Source organism: Marmota monax, unplaced genomic scaffold, assembly GCF_021218885.2.
Source record: "Marmota monax isolate L192 unplaced genomic scaffold, Marmota_monax_Labrador192_F-V1.1 WCK01_AAM20220418_F8-fsc00091, whole genome shotgun sequence".
In the NCBI taxonomy this organism is placed as follows: Eukaryota; Metazoa; Chordata; class Mammalia; order Rodentia; family Sciuridae; genus Marmota; species Marmota monax.
Genome location: NW_026692434.1, coordinates 3,845,088 through 3,865,431, shown reverse-complemented (window position 1 = coordinate 3,865,431; position 20,344 = coordinate 3,845,088). Strand labels below are relative to the sequence as shown.

General features: G+C 34.6%; 1 protein-coding gene and 1 pseudogene across 4 annotated transcripts in view; one reads left to right on the top strand and one right to left on the bottom strand.

The window, feature by feature from the left end:
• Smap1 (small ArfGAP 1) overlaps window positions 1-20,344 on the bottom strand; it is a 194,097-nt gene that overhangs the window by 136,363 nt on the left and 37,390 nt on the right. The window lies entirely within an intron of this gene.
• Window positions 16,152-19,600, top strand: LOC124091812 (large ribosomal subunit protein uL18-like; annotated as a pseudogene).

The window sequence follows — 20,344 nt, the reverse complement described above, 5'->3', positions numbered from 1 at the left end:
AATCGACAGACCCTTAGCGATGCTAGCGAAGAGAAGAAGAGAGAGAACTCAAATTACTAGCATACGGGATGAAAAAGGCAATATCACAACGGACACTTCAGAAATACAGAAGACAATCAAAAACTATTTTGAATCCTTATACTCCAATAAATTAGAAGATAGTGAAGGCATAGATAAATTTCTTAAGTCATATGATCTGCCCAGATTGAGTCAGGAGGATATAGAAAACCTAAACAGACCAATATCAATTGAGGAAATAGAAGAAACCATAAAAAGACTACCAACTAAGAAAAGCCCAGGTCCAGATGGGTATACAGCAGAATTTTACAAAACCTTTAAAGAAGAACTAATACCAATACTTTTCAAGCTACTTCAGGAAATAGAAAAGGAGGGAGAACTTCCAAATTCATTCTATGAGGCCAACATCACCCTGATACCTAAACCAGACAAAGACACTTCAAAGAAAGAAAACTACAGACCAATATCTCTAATGAACCTAGATGCAAACATCCTCAATAAAATTCTGGCGAATCGGATACAAAAACATATCAAAAAAATTGTACACCATGATCAAGTAGGATTCATCCCTGGGATGCAAGGCTGGTTCAATATACGGAAATCAATAAATGTTATTCACCACATCAATAGACTTAAAAATAAGAACCATATGATCATCTCGATAGATGCGGAAAAAGCATTCGACAAAGTACAGCATCCCTTTACGTTCAAAACTCTAGAAAAACTAGGGATAACAGGAACATACCTCAATATTGTAAAAGCAATCTATGCTAAGCCTCAGGCTAGCATCATTCTGAATGGAGAAAAACTGAAGGCATTCCCTCTAAAATCTGGAACAAGACAGGGATGCCCTCTCTCTCCACTTCTCTTCAACATAGTTCTCGAAACACTGGCCAGAGCAATTAGACAGACGAAAGAAATTAAAGGCATAAAAATAGGAAAAGAAGAACTTAAATTATCACTATTTGCAGATGATATGATTCTATACCTAGCAGACCAAAAAGGCTCTACAAAGAAACTATTAGAGCTAATAAATAAATTCAGCAAAGTGGCAGGATATAAAATCAACACGCATAAATCAAAGGCATTCCTGTATATCAGCGACAAATCCTCTGAAATGGAAATGAGGACAACCACTCCATTCAAAATATCTTCAAAAAAAATAAAATACTTGGGAATCAACCTAACAAAAGAGGTGAAAGACTTATACAATGAAAACTACAGAACCCTAAAGAGAGAAATAGAAGATCTTAGAAGATGGAAAAATATACCCTGTTCATGGATAGGCAGAACTAACATCATCAAAATGGCGATATTACCAAAAGTTCTCTATAGGTTTAATGCAATGCCAATCAAAATCCCAACGGCATTTCTTGTAGAAATAGAGAAAGCAATCATGAAATTCATATGGAAAAATAAAAGACCCAGAATAGCAAAAACAATGCTAAGCAAGAAGTGTGAATCAGGCGGTATAGCGATACCAGACTTCAAACTATACTACAGAGCAATAGTAACAAAAACAGCATGGTACTGGTACCAAAACAGGCGGGTGGACCAATGGTACAGAATAGAGGACACAGAAACCAATCCACAAAACTACAACTATCTTATATTTGATAAAGGGGCTAAAAGCATGCAATGGAGGAAGGATAGCATCTTCAACAAATGGTGCTGGGAAAACTGGAAATCCATATGCAACAAAATGAAACTGAATCCCTTTCTCTCGCCATGCACAAAAGTGAATTCAAAATGGATCAAGGAGCTTGATATCAAATCAGAGACACGCCGTCTGATAGAAGAAAAAGTTGGCTACGATCTACATTCGGTGGGGTCGGGCTCCAAATTCCTCAATAGGACACCCATAGCACAAAAGTTAATAACTAGAATCAACAAATGGGACTTACTCAAACTAAAAAGTTTTTTCTCAGCAAAAGAAACAATGAGAGAGGTAAATAGGGAGCCTACATCCTGGGAACAAATCTTTACTCCTCACACTTCAGATAGAGCCCTAATATCCAGAGTATACAAAGAACTCCAAAAATTAGACAATAAGAGAACAAACAACCCAATCAACAAATGGGCCAAGGACCTGAACAGACACTTCTCAGAGGAGGACATATAGTCAATCAACAAGTACATGAAAAAATGCTCAACATCTCTAGCTGTCAGAGAAATGCAAATCAAAACCACCCTAAGATACCATCTCACTCCAGTAAGATTGGCAGCCATTAGGAAGTCAAACAACAACAAGTGCTGGCGAGGATGTGGGGAAAAGGGTGCACTTGTACATTGCTGGTGGGACTGCAGATTGGTGCAGCCAATTTGGAAAGCAGTATGGAGATTTCTTGGAAAGCTGGGAATGGAGCCACCATTTGACCCAGCTATTCCCCTTCTTGGTCTATTCCCTAAAGACCTAAAAAGAGCATGCTACAGGGACACTGCTACATCGATGTTCATAGCAGCACAGTTCACAATAGCAAGACTGTGGAACCAACCTAGATGCCCTTCAATAGACGAATGGATAAAAAAAATGTGGCATTTATACACAATGGAGTATTACTCTGCATTAAAAAATGACAAAATCATAGAATTTACAGGGAAATGGATGGCATTAGAGCAGATTATGCTAAGTGAAGCTAGCCAATCCCTAAAAAACAAATGCCAAATGTCTTCTTTGATATAAGGAGAGTAACTAAGAACAGAGTAGGGACGAAGAGCAGGAGAAGAAGATTAACATTTAACAGGGATGAGAGGTGGGAGGGAAAGGGAGAGAGAAGGGAAATAGCATGGTAATGGAAGGAGACCCTCAGGGTTATACAGTGGAGGAGGTAGAGAGAGAGGAGGGGAGGGGAGGGGAGAGGTGGGGAGGGGGGAGGGTGGAGGATGGGAAAGGCAGCGGAGCACAACAGACACTAGTATGGCAATTTGTAAATCAATGGATGTGTAACTGATGTGATTCTGCAATCTGTGTATGGGGTGAAGGTGGGAGTTCATAACCCACTTGAATCAAAGTGTGGAATATGATATGTCAAGAAATTTGTAATGTTTTGAACAACCCACAATAAAAAATTAAAAAAAAAAAAAAGAAACTAAAAAACAAAACAAAACAAAAACCCACACAAGCATATTAGAAGCATTCTGATATTTATACCATTATAACAGAAATTTAAAGAATCATAAGCTCAAATTTTCAAATCATACTGACAGCAGCTTGCTACGATGACCTATGACCTGGTTGCACTGAAGGTTATAAATAAATCTTCCAGAACCTTAACCATATTACTAAGTTTGTTTTCTAGAAACTTCTCCTGAATCTAAGATTTTTAAATTAATCTGTATAGTTATTTCACTAACCATAGTTGAATCAGTAGTACTGTTGCCCAGTAAAAAAGTGAGTTCTTCTTTAAATATATAAGATACTAATTAAAATACTAACAAATAAAAATTTTTAATACTTTTTTTTTTTTTTTGCCGATGTGTTCTGGATATGTTGCCTGAACCACACAACCCTCCTGTCTCAGCCTCCCAAGTAGCTGATGTAACACATTTTTAAAAACTAAAACACAGGGCTGGGAACAGAGCTCACTGGTAGATAGAGCAATAGCCTAGCATATGGGAAGCCCTGGGTTCATCCTCCATCACCACAAAAGTAAACAAACAAAAAATAAAAACAAATCCCAATATTATATATAACTATAATATAATGCGCCAATTTTTATTCATTGAAAAATCATTTTTTTACTGAAAGTATATACTTAATGTATACATACATTGAAAGTACTATATCAAATAAAATAAATAAAACATAAATCAATAAGGAAAAAAAACAATTTTTCAGAAAACTGGCCAAAAGCTATGAATGGATAATTCATAGAAGAAATGTATGGCCAACAAATTTATGAAAATAGGTACATCTCACTGGTAATTATGGAAAATGACCTATGTTGCATACAACAGAGTTTTTAAATACATTAGTATTGTATGCAACAATGAAAACAAGAACTGACTCAAAAAGCTTTATAGGAACTGAGGTATACTGTAAAATGTTACTTTTTGATCATGGTCAAAAAATCCTGAAAATATTAGAGATACTAACAGACTCAAATATTCAGGAGCTTATACCTGATTTCTATAAATTACTTGATTATGAAAACTTTCAAGTTTTTAAAAAAATATTGTAGGCTTATGTTTTAAGTACACTTTTTTTTTCTTTTTTCTTTTTGCAATGCTGAGAATTGAACCAAAGGCTTGGAACATACTAGGCAAGTGCTCTACCACTGACCTAAACTTGGAACATGCTAGGCAAGTGCTCTACCACTGACCTTACTTTTTATGTGAACTTGAAATCTACTCTACTAAAACATTAAAGCCAGTAATTACAAAACAGAAAAACTAAACACATGTCTCTCCAAACTCCTTAATTACACAGGAAGTAGGTTATGTATATACAATTTTTCCCAGATATCTTGCTTTTAAATTTGAGAAATGACATCTACAAGCTGACAAACATACATTTGGGACTTCAAGGACTACTCTAGATAAGTTATACTTCCAGTTATTTTCCATCTGTCTAATCATTTCTAACTCAACTATCTGTAACACAATTATCCATGTTTTGAAGCTTACACAGAAATCTATGGTAAACAGTTAAAAATAAATAGCTGCTACAACTTAGCAGTTTAGTCTCAAACAAGAAAAGTTAAAGAAACACAGTTGTCTCTCAAATTCCACTGTGCTTATGCATCGCCTGAGGATATTATAAAAATGCAAACTCTAATTCTGTAGTACCTGGAGTGGCACCTAATAGTGAATTCCCAGTTATGCTTATGCTGCCATCCACAGACCATATTTTGAATAGTAGGGTTCTAGATTACTGTTGACAGTCTTCATATTCAAGCATTCAGTGTAGAGTAGACTTAGCTAATCAATACCTGAAACTGCACATAATACCCAACTATACAAATACTATGGTTGTTTCTTATAGGTAATGTTTAATTCATAAATTGGGCACAATAAGATATTAAAAAAATAATAAAAGAGAACAATTATAACAAACATTATAATAAAAATTATAGAAATGTGTTCTCTCAAAATATCTCACTATACTGCACTCATCCTTCTTCTTGTGATGATACTTAAAGGAAACAATTTACAGCTTCTCTTTGGCCTCTCTAAACTGACAGTCTGAATACTCCTGTGCTTTGGGGCCATTACTATATAAAATATGAGTTACTTGAATGCAAACACTGATGCCACAACAATGTTTCTGAAAACTGAGATGGCTACTAAGTAACCAACTGAGAATAGCATATATAGCATGGATATGCTACACAAAGGGATGATTCACATTCTAGACAGGACAGAGAGAGAGAGATGGCATGAGATTTCATCACATTCAGAATGGTCAGTAATGTGAAACTGTTCATTTCTGAATTTCCCATGCAATATTTTCAAATTACAGTTGACTATGTGTAACTGATACTGCGGAAAGTGAAATCATGGATAAGGGAGAACCACTGTCCTTTCTGATCTGCTTTCACATACCTGTGAGCTCATTAAGTGTGGTGGCAATAAGAATGGAAATAAATAAACATGAGTCACCAAAAAAACTAAGAAGATTTAGTGACAAAAAAATATAGTGAAAAAGGAGAAGGTAGAGAACAAAATGTCTGCAAGTTCTGTATTTGGAATTTTAAAAAAGTTATTTGTAAAGACTCAGAAAACTGCAGAATTGTTGAATGGTTTAAGTGACAGTGACACACTGAGATGAAAAATGTCCAGCAATCTATTAAGATCGACTAAAGTTTACCTGGAGCGTCTTCTTCAAGAATGACAGTTGCAACCCCAATAGGGAGTACAAAAAGTAAATAAAGCAGAATTATAATTCAGAGAGAAAATGAAAAGCAATGTAAAATCAAAGGAGAGAGTTTTAAAGAAAACATGGTCAACAGTGTCAAATAATTCATAGAAGTTAGTAGAATGAAGCTAGAAAAGAACATGTGGATGTGGGAACTGTAGTAATCGAGAGGTCATGGGTAACCTCATAAAGACTAGGCAGAGTGAAAAGAATTCTACTTCCAGTCTAAACTCTTAGCATTTCAGTCTATGACACCAAACCTTTAAAAACAATTTTCCATTTTCCTCTATATTGTTTTCATGACCATCTTGGTCTTAATTCTTCTTAAATTATTTTTCAAAATTCCAACTTAAATCAAGGAGCAATAAGAACACACTCCTTGCTTTCCCTTGAATACAACTCAATTATTCTGTCTTGGCACTTTGCTTCACACCAACCATTTTCCTTGCCTAAAATGTTCTGCTAGTGACCACACAAATTCTACCCCATCTTCAAGAACTAAACAAAGTACTGTCTTCTTCTTTAAGCTCTTCCTTATGAATTCATCCTCCATTCTCTTCTCCTATAAAAGTCTATAGTTCATGACAGCTTGTCTCATATAATATGCCACAACAGGTACCTTCTATTTTTTCATTTGTTGTTAGCAATTGTGTCTTAAAGTAGATGGTAAATTTCTCACTAGGAAAGCTCTATGTGGCCTTCTGCATCACTTATAGTAAGGAAATAGGCTATATAATAAAAGTCTGCCAGGTCTGATGACTTAGTCAAATATGGAGGTTCTTTGATTCCTGGAGCAATTGATCTACTATTTTTCTTAAAGGAAATGAAACCAAAAACTCCGTGGCAGAAATTATGGTCTTTAATAATTTTGCCATTATTCTTTTTGGTAATAAACGCCTTTGACTATTAACTAGAAATATGGCTTTCCAGATAAGACTATATTTCTCAGCCTCCTCTGCAGCAAAATATAGCCACATAACCAAGTTCAGGCCAATAGATGTGAGCAGAAAAGATGTGTTTTGCTATTAACCACCCTGGGCCTGTGTTTCCTATTCTCTTCCCCATTCCCATTATTTGTGAGATAACAGAAGACTAACCTGTTACCTTGGATCCAGATGTTGAGCCCCATGTTGAAGATGACAGAACTACTCTATCCACATTGGATAGTTCATCTTTAGACTAAAAGGAAGAAAAAATAACCTATCCTATTTAAGCCACAGTCTTTAGGAGTGAGTCATTTTGTTATAGCAATTAAGCCTATAATCAAAATAATTCAATGTGAATTATAATTGTATTTGGTAGCAGCAAATAGAATACATCTGAGATTTAATATTCCTTGATTTCAGAGACAAAATCCTAAATGAAGGATTAAAGAACAAACAATAAAACATTCTCATCAAACTCAAATGCTCTAAATTCAATTTAAATCACCAATCATATGTTAAGTGTTTATTTTAACCAAGGTATTAAATGAAGAAGGCAAAACACAAGATTATGCCTTCAAGGAGCTTCAAGTCTAGTAAGTCAGACAGTGGTTATAATATAAGGGTAAATGATGTGGGAACATAGAAGAGGAAAAGATGAATGCTGAACAGCAATATCAGTATAAGCTCTATAGAGTCAGTGGTATTTGAGGCAATTACTAAAAGTCAAGTATAGGAAAAGAAGGTAAAGCCTGGACAAGGTACAAAAGCACAAAGTACATCCTAAGTTAAGTGAACAGTCCCTCCCATTTTGAAGAGTCTAGACTTTGCTATGATGTATGATCAAAAAATATAATACTAAAGTGCCTTATAACTAAATTTCTTTTTCACTGATTTGATTTTAAGTAATGATACACAATGTAGCTTGAATTTGTATGATACAAAGTGATTACTAAGTCAGAAAAAAAGGAAGTTTTAAGGTATGGAAATCTTGTAGATTGTAAAAAAATTAATTTGCTAACTGATAAATCATTTATACATATAAAAAAATAAACAGAAATCTTCCTGAGATCTCAATGTATGGCCTAGAATCTTTCATGCCATTTGAAAAATAAAACGAAATTTTGTTCTTTTCAGAAAAAAGAAAAAAATCTTTTGCTTACCATGATGGATTTAGATATAGAAAAGCTTCTTTGATTTTTCCCCCCAGTACTAGCGATTGAATCCAGGGGTGCTACCACTGAGCTACACCTTCCAGCCCTTTTTAATTGAGACGGGGTCTCTCTAAGTTGCTTAAGGCCTCACTAAATTGCTAAGGTTGGGCTCCAACTTACAATCCTCCTGCCAGTCTCTCGAGTCACTAGGATTACAGGTGTGTACCCACCTTTGAATATTTTTTATAAAAAGAAAATACAGTGAAGAAAAAAGACTTAAATTGCTTATAGTAATTTCCTTTTTAAGATTTGGTTCTTCTAGGGCTGGGATTGTGGTTCAGTAGTAGAGCACTTGCCTGGCATGTTCAATTATGTGGTGCTGAGGATTATATGACTTAAGTTCAATCCTCAGCACCACATAAAATAAATAAATAAAATAAGGGCGGTGTGTCCATCTGCAACTTAAAAAAAAATTAAAGAAAAAGACTTAATTCTTCTATAAGCTTCTATAACCCTTCAGCAACACTTTTTAAATAACACTTATCACAATGATTTACAGTTAATTGTTTTATCTGTCTTTTCTGAGAAACTGTGATTTCTTTGAGAATACTAACTCCATTTTATTGATCTCTGTGTGCCAGACCCAGGCACAATGTCAGCTACAAAAATTTAGATAGTCTCCAGCTTACAAATAATAACTATGATCTTAAGTCATATAAGTTATTGCTATCAAAACTGCTAAGACAGAAATTTTAAAGGAAACCACTATCCTACGGAATAAGTAAAACATTATCATTATTTCCAAACACACTGCCAGTTATAATTCTAATAAACATGCAAGATTGCCACCCATTTTAGAGACTGAGAAACTTGTGCTCAAAATATAATGAAAAATGCTAGTAATGGTGAGAAAGTGCTAAAACCATATTATGGGCAGATCTCCAAATGCAACTGAAAATACTTTGTAAGGTCTTGTAATTCTGGTACTATCCCAAACAAAATTTCCTACCACTGGATAATTGGTTTTACTCTATTTTGTTAATGTTCTGAAATGCCAAGTTACTTGCTATTGAAGCAATTAATTTAAAAATGAAATAACTTTTTCCTATCCTTCCATAAGTATCATTTTTTTTTGCACATTATTTAGTTCATTTTATTTCTTTCCTCATAACATTCAAGATTAGAGACAGTAAGAACTAGATTTGGTAGTTTTAGTGTGAAAGAAAAACTGCAAAGAACAAGAAAAATTTTGCTCATGGAAAAGCAGAGTGGAAGGAGAGGGCAAAATCCACTAAGATATAAAGAGTAATTCTTCCAGCAGCATCATTAGTAGTAGATGCCTCAGGTAAGAGACACAAACCAAAGCAATAAAATGAGCTGAAAGAGAAACTACCTGTATCAGAATATTGTCTGTGACCAAGCATGAAATAAGGATAAGTCCACTTTTTTCTCTCCCTCTCAAGGCTCTTTATTCTCTATCCATGAGTATTAGCTTACCCTTCATTGCTTATTGTCAATAATGTTTTGTATTGGGTATGCTTATAGACAACCAGGAGAACTAAACAACAATCCATGAAAATGTGTTTTCTACACTATAAACAAATGAACTACAAGTCTGAAAAAGAACTTGGGGATGGGGAAGGCAGATTGGAAGTGACTGCAAATAAGCCTGAGAGGTCATTTTGGAGTGATGGAAATGTTCTAAAAATCCATTGTGGTAAGGATTACAAAATTCTGTTAATATGCTAAAAATTAGTATATACACTTAAATAGATAAACAGTATAGTATGTAAATTCTATACCTACATGCATTCAATGTAAAAATGAAATATCATATATTCTTTTTTTTAAATTGGTTTTTCCTTACTTTACCAGAAAAGAAATAATGACAGTCAAAAATAGAGCCAGTAGATTGAAGTTAAGAAGACTGGTGGATGATCCTAAGATGTGCAGCTCTGGCAGATATACAGAAATGTCAACCAAGAAGCCATGGACTCAGCTTCTATCACATTAAAAAAGATGATAATAAGACTTTTATTAAACACAAAAGTTTAAATAAGAGTTCCATAAACAGTATTTCAAGAATGGTTAAAGTTCCAAATGGTTTCTTATAGCAAATATTTTATTATGCAATGTTCTAAGAAGTGATTTTTAAAATAACTTTTTAATCTGAAAGAAATTAACATTTTGCCATGACCTAATCATCTGTGGTTATCCGCATCACATCCATGTTTTCCTGTAAAGTAGCATCAGTAATGCCAGAAGATGAAAGCATAGGGATAACATTTTGCAACCAGAATTCCTGCACAATCATTATAAACTTCAAAATAATTATCACAATGCTAATTAAAAGTTCTGTGTGCTATTTTATCTATTTTTATGGTGCTGGGGATCAAACACAAAGCTTCATAAATTCTAGGCAAGCGCTCTACCATTGAGCTACGTTCCCAGAGTTGAGGTATTCCTTAAGAAATGCTGAAGGGGGGCTGGGGATGTGGCTCAAGCGGTAACGTGCTAGACTGGCATGTGCGGGGCGCTGGGTTCGATCCTCATCACCACATAAAAATAAAATAAAGATGATGTGTCCACCGAAAACTGAAAAATAAATATTAAAAAATTCTCTCTCTCTTCTCTCTCTCTCTCTAAAAAAAAAAAAAGAAATGCTGAAGGTATATCAAGGAGGTTTAAAACAAACAGGAGAACAAAAAGAAAGTCTATAAAAAACCACTTTTATATCACTATGTCAAACAAAATAAAACATTCAAATTCAAATGTTTTTTAGTCTCTAAGATAAACGGCATAACACATACTGGGTTTTTTTGTTTTGTTTTGTTTGTTTGTTCAAGCTAGGGTTCTTGCCTGTTGTCCAGTCTGGTCTTCCCACCTCAGCCACTCCAGTAACTGGAACTACAGACATGCTTACCACATCCATCTTTTACCAATTCAACTCAGTGCCCAGCATAAACTCAGTAAGTGAGACACAAAGACGAGAGAAAGAGAGAATGCTAAGTGAGAAAAGTGATTTCAAAGAATGTTTGAGATCCCTACTGCCACTCTATCAGGCACTGGAAAGGGTCATATGACAAAAACAAAAAGTAATCTACTCCTTACTCCTCCCTATCCCCCAGCCTTCCAATTCAAAGTCTAACTGCAGTATACAGGGAGTGCAAATACATCCACAAAGGCACATGTCCATTAATTACCTCAAGAGAACATACTCTTTTTGCAAATGCTCTCATTTTGATCTAAGGTTTATTTATGTAGCACTCCCCTGTCTTAGTATTTGTTGAATCTTACAAAGAATTTATCACTGATGTTATTAGAACAATCGATGAAACAGTAGCTCTACAAATTAAATAAATTGTGTTATCAATGTTAACTGCCTGATTTGGGTAACTGTACTAAGGTTATTTAATAAAAGTCCTTCCTTGTTTTTAGGAGATAAGCTAAATATTTAGGCTTACAGACACATTTTGGCTGTAACTTATTCTAAAACATTTCAGAAAAAAATGTGTTTGTGTGATATACACATATGTACAAAAAAGAAATGTGCTAACAGCAAATCTCACTATCATGTATAGTTATAATGTACAAATAAAAAATATGATAAAGAACAAATGTGATTAACATTTGAAGAAGTTAAATAAAGGATGGAAAAGAAAATTGTATTAATACAATTTGCTTCATTTACTTTTTATTTTTTGTAGGGGAATTGAACCCAGGGTCACTTAACCACTGAGCCACATCCCCAGTCCTTTTTATATTTTATTTGGAGACAGGCTCCTGCTGAGTTGCTTAGGGCCTCAATAAGTTGCTGAGGCTGGCTTTGAACTCGCAATCCTCCTGCCTCAGCCTCCGGAGCCACTGGGATTACAGGCGTGTGCCATTGCACCCAGCTTCCTTCATTTACTCTTGCTTTCACTTACAGAAATGAATAAATGAGAATGGAATGCTATGTATGATCAGTAAATAAGAAAATTATAATTAAAAAGGAAAAATCATCCCATATTCACATAACTTTTCTTAACATCAGTTTCTTCGTCTAAAAATAAAAGACCACCATCTTCCATATTTAAACAACCATTATGAACATCAAAAGACAAAACACATATATGAAAGCTTTCTATAACTATGAATCATTTTTGTAGAGCTAACAAATCCTTTTCTCTGTATTCCATACTTTTCCGATCTACTAGTAAAAGTCCAGGAAACATCAATCTTTTTACTCCAAAAATCTACATTTTCTTAATCATGCAAATCCACCAGTTACATAATAGAGGATAAAAAGTAATCTTTTGGGGGGATGAAATTCACATTAAAAATACACATTAATTATGAGATACTTCTCAAGGTGAGAAAAACAAAAACAAGAAAATACTTTTTGTTTTCTTTTTTGCATCCCTGGTTGGGCACCAAAAGAAAATGATTCTTTACTTCTTAGGATTGAGGAGATGTGGAATAACTCTAGCTTTCATCTCATCTCTAAGTAGATTTTTATAACCCACTTATGTTTAATTCAACGTGTTGCTTTTACATATCTGAGGCAGAACTAAGATTTCCACTGCATCCCTCTCCAATCCAACACATGCTCTTAATTTCTGCAATTTGGTTATTTGCTGATGTAGGGGGAAAAGAAAATTGAAGTCATTCTTGTTCCTCTTTTCCTTTCAGTATCTCTATTTATTCAAGAAACCTTTCTAGACATCTTAATTTTTCTCCCTTCAAATTCATGACTTTAACCTCATGCTGTTTGGGACTGTCTCAGTTAAGGATCTCATCAGCTATCACCTAGAGTCCTAGACTACTACAATATCTGCCTCAATACCCTCATGATTCCAAATAGTGCTTTTCAGACCTGTTAACCTATCATATAAAGTTTAACTTCATTAACTATATATGTATGTCTGGTTACCAATGAACAATTCAATGTTTTGAAGCTGGAAAAGGAGCTTTACATCATTTACACTGGTTCCACTGGCCAAGAAAAAAATTAAAAAAAAAAAAAAACTGTTAAGGGACTTGTGGAAAAGAAGGAGCAATATAACAAAAGAAATTTGTCTTAGTGCTTTTAATAAAACCTATTCTAACAATTAAAAAGTGACTATTCTATGACTTTGTTTCCCAATTATCAGCAATATAATAGATACATGGTATAAACTTCTTGAAATTTGATATATTATCCACAAGTAGTTTATCTAAGAGAATGTACCCAGGAAAATGAAAAACAGTTCTTCAGGATGTCTTTACAGTGTAATGCATTTAAAAAAAAAAAAAAAAAAAAAAAAAAAAAAAGCCTAGTTCCATTTAAATGATATAACCAGAAGTGAAGTCACCTAAAAATGTGATCTGTGACCTGAAAATATCTTAGTAAAGGGACATCAGCAAGACAGCAGAACAGATGGCTCCTGGCTTTCCCTCCTCCCATATATGCAACAAATAATCATTTACACAGGGGTTAATTCCCTCTGAGAAAGCCAGAAACTAGCTGAGATACTTCTATACAAGAGTAACATTCACAACAAAATGAACAGGAAAACCTAAGATGCTCTCATACAAAACCCTCCATTTACAATGCCATACAACTGTGAAAGAATCCTCAACTCTGAGCTTATGCAGTAAGAGTGAATGATTTGCTTTGCCACTTGCACCTCAGATAAAGCATCAATCTCCAAGATATATAAAGAACTAAAAAAAACTTAACACCAACAAAACAAATAACCCAATCAACAAATGGGCAAAGGAACTGAACAGATACTTCACAGAAGAAATATGACTGGTCAACAAATATATGAAAAAAATGTTCAACATCACTAGCCATTAGAGAAATGAAAATTAAAACTACACTGAGAATTCATCTCACTCCAGTGAGAATGGCAATTATCAAGAATACAAGTAACAATAAATGTTGGTGAGGATGTGGAGGAAATGGTGCACTCTTCCACTGTTGGTGGGATTGCAAATTGGTGCAACCACCTAGAAAGCAGTATGGAGATTCCTGAGAACTGAAATGACCCAGTTGTCCCTCTCCTTCGTTTATACCCAAAGGACTTAAAATCAGCATACTTAAGTGACGCGGCCACATCAATGATTATAGCAGCACAATTCACAACAGTTAAGCTATGGAATCAATCTAGATGCTTTTCAACAGATGAATGGATAAAGAAAATGTGGTACATATACACAATAGAATACTACCCAGCCATAAAGATGAATGAAATTATAGCATTTGCAGGTAAATGGATGGAACTGGAGACTATCATGCTAAGTGAAATAAACCAATCCCCAAAACCCAAAGGCCAAATGTTCTCTCCAATAAGTGAATGCTGACTCACAATAGTTGGGGGGTGCAGAGGGCTGGACCCTGGATTGTAGGTTGGTGGAGGATAGGAATGGGAAAGACAGTAGAATGAAATTGGACATAACTTTCCTGTGCTCATATATGAATACACGACCAGTGTAACTCCATATCATATACAACCACAAAAATGGGAAGTGTTAAAAAAAAGAGAGTTAATGATTTGACCTATTCTTACAGCACTCTTTTATGGCTTGGATTCTTAAACAAACTTTCTCTGGAACTAGGGGATTCTGCATTCATGAGTTTCCCTGAATTGCAAACAGATAGTTATTAATGAGCATGCATGCACTTTCGAGCTCTAAATCCCTGAGGTCAATACAGACCTTCAAGAACATCTAAAATATCTGCTCCCAGTTTTTCCCTGAAAGAGATTTGTCTGCATACTTTGCTGGTTGCTGTCTGAAGATCAGGCTTCTATTTGGCCTATATCAGGAAGCTAATGAGGAAGGTAAACAATAAAACTCCTTGAGCCCAAATGGAATTGCAGTAACTTCCCAAGCCTTCTCTCCAACTCATTCCTACAATAAATCCAGGTCTGCAGATTTTTCCGGGAAATAGTGCATGCACACACCGAGCACCCTAATTTTTTATAGCTCCCACCTAAGGAACTGGCTCCTAAACCAGCTACCTCTGAAAGTTGACAGGATCTTTAGACCACAAAAAAAAAATAAAAATGTGGTTTTACAAGTAAGTTCACCTCCATCAGCTATCCCCAAAGGCTTTAGTGTGCACAATCTAAATAAAAATGCAAGCACATGCCTCAGATTCTCTCCTTAGTTTAGGGCAAGTAAGTGGGACATAATCTCCAACACTCAGCTTCTCCTTGAGAATAGAAGGAACTGGAACATACATTCAAGCATCCCAACATTTCCAGCTGTGTTTTAATAGGCTGGTGTCCAAGTCACCTCTCTTAGTGATGGGCAGGAATTGGCACATCTAATTCTAAGGGACAACTAAGAACAAAGACAACAGCTGAAATGAACTTGACTTGAAGAGAAGCACCTAGAATCTCTGGCTAGGCTGAGTAGTGAGGTCTATCTCCCATATGAAGCCAGTCTCACAAGCCTGGAAGAGGAGTTGTCTTATCCAATGCACAAAAACCAACATGTCAGCAAAAAACAACTTGATTTAAAAATGAACAAAGGACCCAAATAGACATTTCTCCTGAGAAGACATAAAAATGGCCAACGTGTATATAAAAAGGTGCTCAACATAATTAATCATCAGGGAAATATAAACTAAAATCATAATGCAATATCACCTCATAGCTGGTAAAAGGATTATTAACAAAAAGTCAAGAGGTAACACGTTAGTAAGGGTGTAAAGGAAAAGGATCACTTAGACACTGCTAGTGGAAATGTAAATTGGCATATCCATTGTAGACACAGTGTGTACAAGATCCTTAAATGATTAAAAATATAATACCATATGACCCAGTAATACTCCACTGAGTATATACCCAAAGGAAATGAAATCAACAACTCAAAAGTAGCGGTACTTCCATGTTCAATGAAGCATTTTCATAGTAGTCAAAATATGGAAATAGCTTAAATGTCTGTTCATTGTGGGCAAACAGGTAAAGAAAATGTGGTACACATCTAAAATGGAATATTACTGATATGATACAGTTATAGCAAAAAAGGAGATACTGCCATATGATTCACTTGAATCTTCTGTCAAGTGAAATGAGCCAGGTGTAGGAGGAAAAACACAATTTCACTTATAGGCAAATTCACAGGGGAAAGTCAAACAGAAATAGAGTAGAATGGTGGTTACTGAAAGGAAGAAGGCAGACAAAATAGGGAGAAGCCAGAGGGTTAGATAGAGCTATAATGTACACCATGAGGTATACAGATAATAATGTTGTATTATATGATAAAATTAAGCTAAAAGAGTAGATTTCAGTTGCTCTTTCAACAGCCAAAAAGGTAACTGTGTAAGATGATAAATGTATTTGATTGACTATAAAAATCATTTCATAATATGTATTACAACATCATGTTGTATACCTAAAACATATGGAATAAAAAATAAATTCAAAACTGTTCACGTTAATACATCTTTAATGTAATATTTTGGATCTCTATTTTCAAGCTTTCTTAAATGCTAAAATAGTTCATTTTTTCTTAATTTTTTTAAGTTGTAGATGGACACAATACCTTTAATTTTTATTTATTTTGATGTGGTGCTGAGGATCAAACCCAGTGCCTCACACATGGTAGGCAAGCACTTTACCACTGAGCTACAGCCCTAGCCCAAAATACTTCATTTTTAAAAAGAACTGATTTATTTTCTTTTCATAAAGGCATCAGCAAGCATCAAAATAAAAACATACTCTCAATAGCTTTCAGAGTTGACTCAACACAATTTTGTTTATATTTCCTTTTAAATTAAAAAAGCTTAAATGAGAATATAAAATTCTTTTCTAGTATTATCAATAAGTTAATATCCTTTGTTATCAAAAAATAAATAACTGTCAGATAATTTCATGAAAATTCTACACTGGCTATTAACTGGACACATTCAGAAATGAAGTTTATTCATTTTGTTAAACTGAAATCAAGCTCAAACATTTTTTGTTTAGGAGATGAAAATATGACAAAACTGCCACAAATCCAAATTCCAGTATAAAATAATTAGAAGTTAGTTAATAGTATCAAAATTGACAAAAGAAATCATTAATGTCAAAAGCAGAACAACTAATAAACAAAAACCAACTACTGGGAAAATAACAGGACAACAGGAAAGACAAAAGATATCTGAAAAAATGCAAAATAGCTATATTTCTAATAATAAATTTTATTCTACTATTATCCCAATTTCTTATGATAAAATTCCAAAAACTATATGGCAACATTGGTGTATTTAACATACTCTGGAGCTATGCATTAGCAACTTGTTCATTTTGCTTTTCATTCCTGAATTCTAGGCTCCGTTATTATCTGCGTATACTCCCAGGCCAAAATTCTAACAATACCCATAACATAAAATAATTCAGAGAATGGGGTGGGCATCATCTTAAACTGGATTAATATTGAGCGCCATCTGGTGGTATAAGTTTTAAATGATTTCCATTTGTTTAAAGATGTTTATTAAATACAAATAAGGTTATAAAATTTTTAAATTTTTTAAACAATGAAAATATCTCAAGTGAACAAAAAAGCAAAGCAAAAACTGTCAATACAATTTAACCAAAAATGTTACACACTTTGAACTATTCTGAAAAGATGCTACAGCAGTTTATCAGATCATTTACTAAGCAATCAGATATACATATCTCTAAGCAGCATTTTAATATTGCATATTTGATCCACATGAAATCATAAGGGAAGACAAGTTCAACAACGCATTATAGGTTTGAGGTTATAGCTCAGTGGGAGAGTGCTCGCCTCGCACGTGTGAGGCACTGGGTTCAATCCTCAGCATCACATAAATATAAAAAAAATAAACAAACATTGTGTTCATCTGCAACAAAAATATTTTTTAAAACAATGCTTTATCAATAAACACGATCTTCATTTAAAAAACAAGCAATTAGTTCACTGATTTTAATTTAAAATGAAAATCTATTGGGGAAAATGAGATTATTTTACTGCAAAGCTTAATTTTGTTTGTTTTATAATTTAGATATTAGATGTCCCCCAAAAGCTCATGTATAAAACAACGCAAGGTTTAGAAGCTAAATGCTTGGGCTATGGAAAGCCTTAACCTAATTAGTTCATAAATTCGATGATAAGGATCAACTGGTGGTAACAGACAGGTAAGATATGGCTGGAGGCGATGGGTCACTGGGGGACTGCCTTTCGGGTAGCAAAGCAGTCTCTCTCTGCTTCCTTGTTGTTATGTTCTGAACTGCTTTTCTCTGCCATGATGTTCTGCCTTACAGGCCCAGAACAATGGAGTCACCATCTATGTGCTTGAAACTTCTGAAACCATGAGTACCAAATAAATTTTTCCTCCTCTAAAATTGTTTTTATCAGGTCTTTTGATCACAGCGATAAAAAAGCTGACTGAAACACTTTGCTTCTTTCTTTTATCAGAATGCAAGTAGATAGTTTTTAACTATGAAAAGTGCAGTAAAGAAGATAAAACTGGTTTATTATTGTACAAAGTCAGGAAGTCAATGTGGTATAGTTGTCAAGCGTAAAGTTTTTCAGCTTTTCTCCCCTGTTGTTCTGCTGTACCTGCAGGTCTTTATTCCACAGAATAGGGTTTGTTAAAGTTGTCAAGAATAAGGCCTACTTTAAGAAATATTAAGTAGAATTTAAAAGACAAGAGGGCAAAACTTATTACTATGCTCAGAAATGCTTGATCCGGGACAAAAATAAGTACAATACACCTAAATACAGGATGACATTTCATGCAACTAACAGAGATATCATTTGCCAGACTGCTTATGCCCGTCCGTATAGAAGGGGATGTGATAGTCTGCAAAGCATATGCACATGAACTACCGAAATATGGTGTGAAAGTTGGCCTAACAAATAATGCTGCAGCATAGTACTGGCCTGCTGCTGATCCACAGGTTTCTCAGTAGATTTGGTATGGTCATGATCTATGAAGACTAAGTGGAGGTGACTGGAGATGAATACAATGAGGAAAACATTGATGGTCAATTTGGAGCCTTCACCTGCTATTTGGATGCAGGCCTTGCTAGAACTACAATAGATAATAAAGTTTTGGGGGCCCTGAAGGGAGCTATGGATGGAGGCTTGTCTATCCCTCATAGTACCAAAGAATTCCCTGGTTATGATTCTGAAAGCAAGGAGTTCATATAATAGTATCAAAACTGACAAAGAAATCATTAATGTCAAAAGCACAAGCAGTTAATAAACAAAAACTAACTACTGGGAGAATAACAGGACAATAGGAAAGACAAAAGAAATCTGAAAAAATGCAAAATAGCAGAAGTACATAGGAAGTACATCATGGGTTAGAATGTTGCAGATTATATGTGTTATCTAATGGAAGAAGATGAAGATGCTTACAAGAAACAATTCTCTCAGAATACAAAGAACATTCCCCTGACATGATAGAGGAGATGTATAAGAAAGCTCATTCTGCTTTATGAGAGACTCCAGTATATGAGAAGAAGCCCAAGAGGGAAGTTAAAAAGAAGAGGTGGAACTGTCCTAAGATATCCCTTGACCAGAAGAAAGATCAGGCAGCTCAAAAGAAGGCAAGGTTCCTCAGAGCTCAGAAACAGGCTGCTGCTGAACCAAACCATAATTTTTCTATGAAGTTTTTTCAGATAAAGATACTATGGGCTGGCGTTGTGGCTCGGTGGTAGTCTGCTCGCCTAGCAAGCACGAGGCCCTGGGTTCAATCCTCAGCACCACATAAAAACAAAGGTATTGTGTCCAACTACAACTAAAAAATAAATATTTTTTTAAAAAGATAGTAAACTTATTGAACAAGCATAAGAAAATAGCAAATAATGATTCCCATTATATGCCATATCTATTATAAGGTAAACATAACAGCACAGAATAGTGTGCAAATTTATAGACAGAGTAGACATTACTCAAGAAATATTTCTTCTAGTATATATACATGTATGTGTGTAGTTATGTACTGAGTCACCCTCTAACTAAAATGCTTTTTCCTCAAAGTATCTCATATACAGGAGTATCAGGCCACTGCAGACTCTATTGCTTCTCTGTTATGTGAGTTTGGACACATTCCCTAAGCTTAAATTTTCTTTTTCTGTGAAACAGTGCTGAAAACAGAAATATGACAATAATGATTATGCAAAGTATTAAATAAAATAATGTACATAAAGCACAGTATCTGACATGTGGTAAGCTCTTATAATTGAACATGATAACTATCACACTGAAGAATGGCTTAATATAAAGATTTTTTTCATTTTAATTTTTAAGATTGCTTAGATCATAAAAGTAAAAACTAAAGCAACAAATCCCAATAATAAATGTTTCTCAAAGAAATCAAAGTAAGATCTACCACTACCATTTCTAATTATCCCATGTTGTCTTCTCTTCCTAACCAAGTATCACCATTCTGCCCCTTTCCG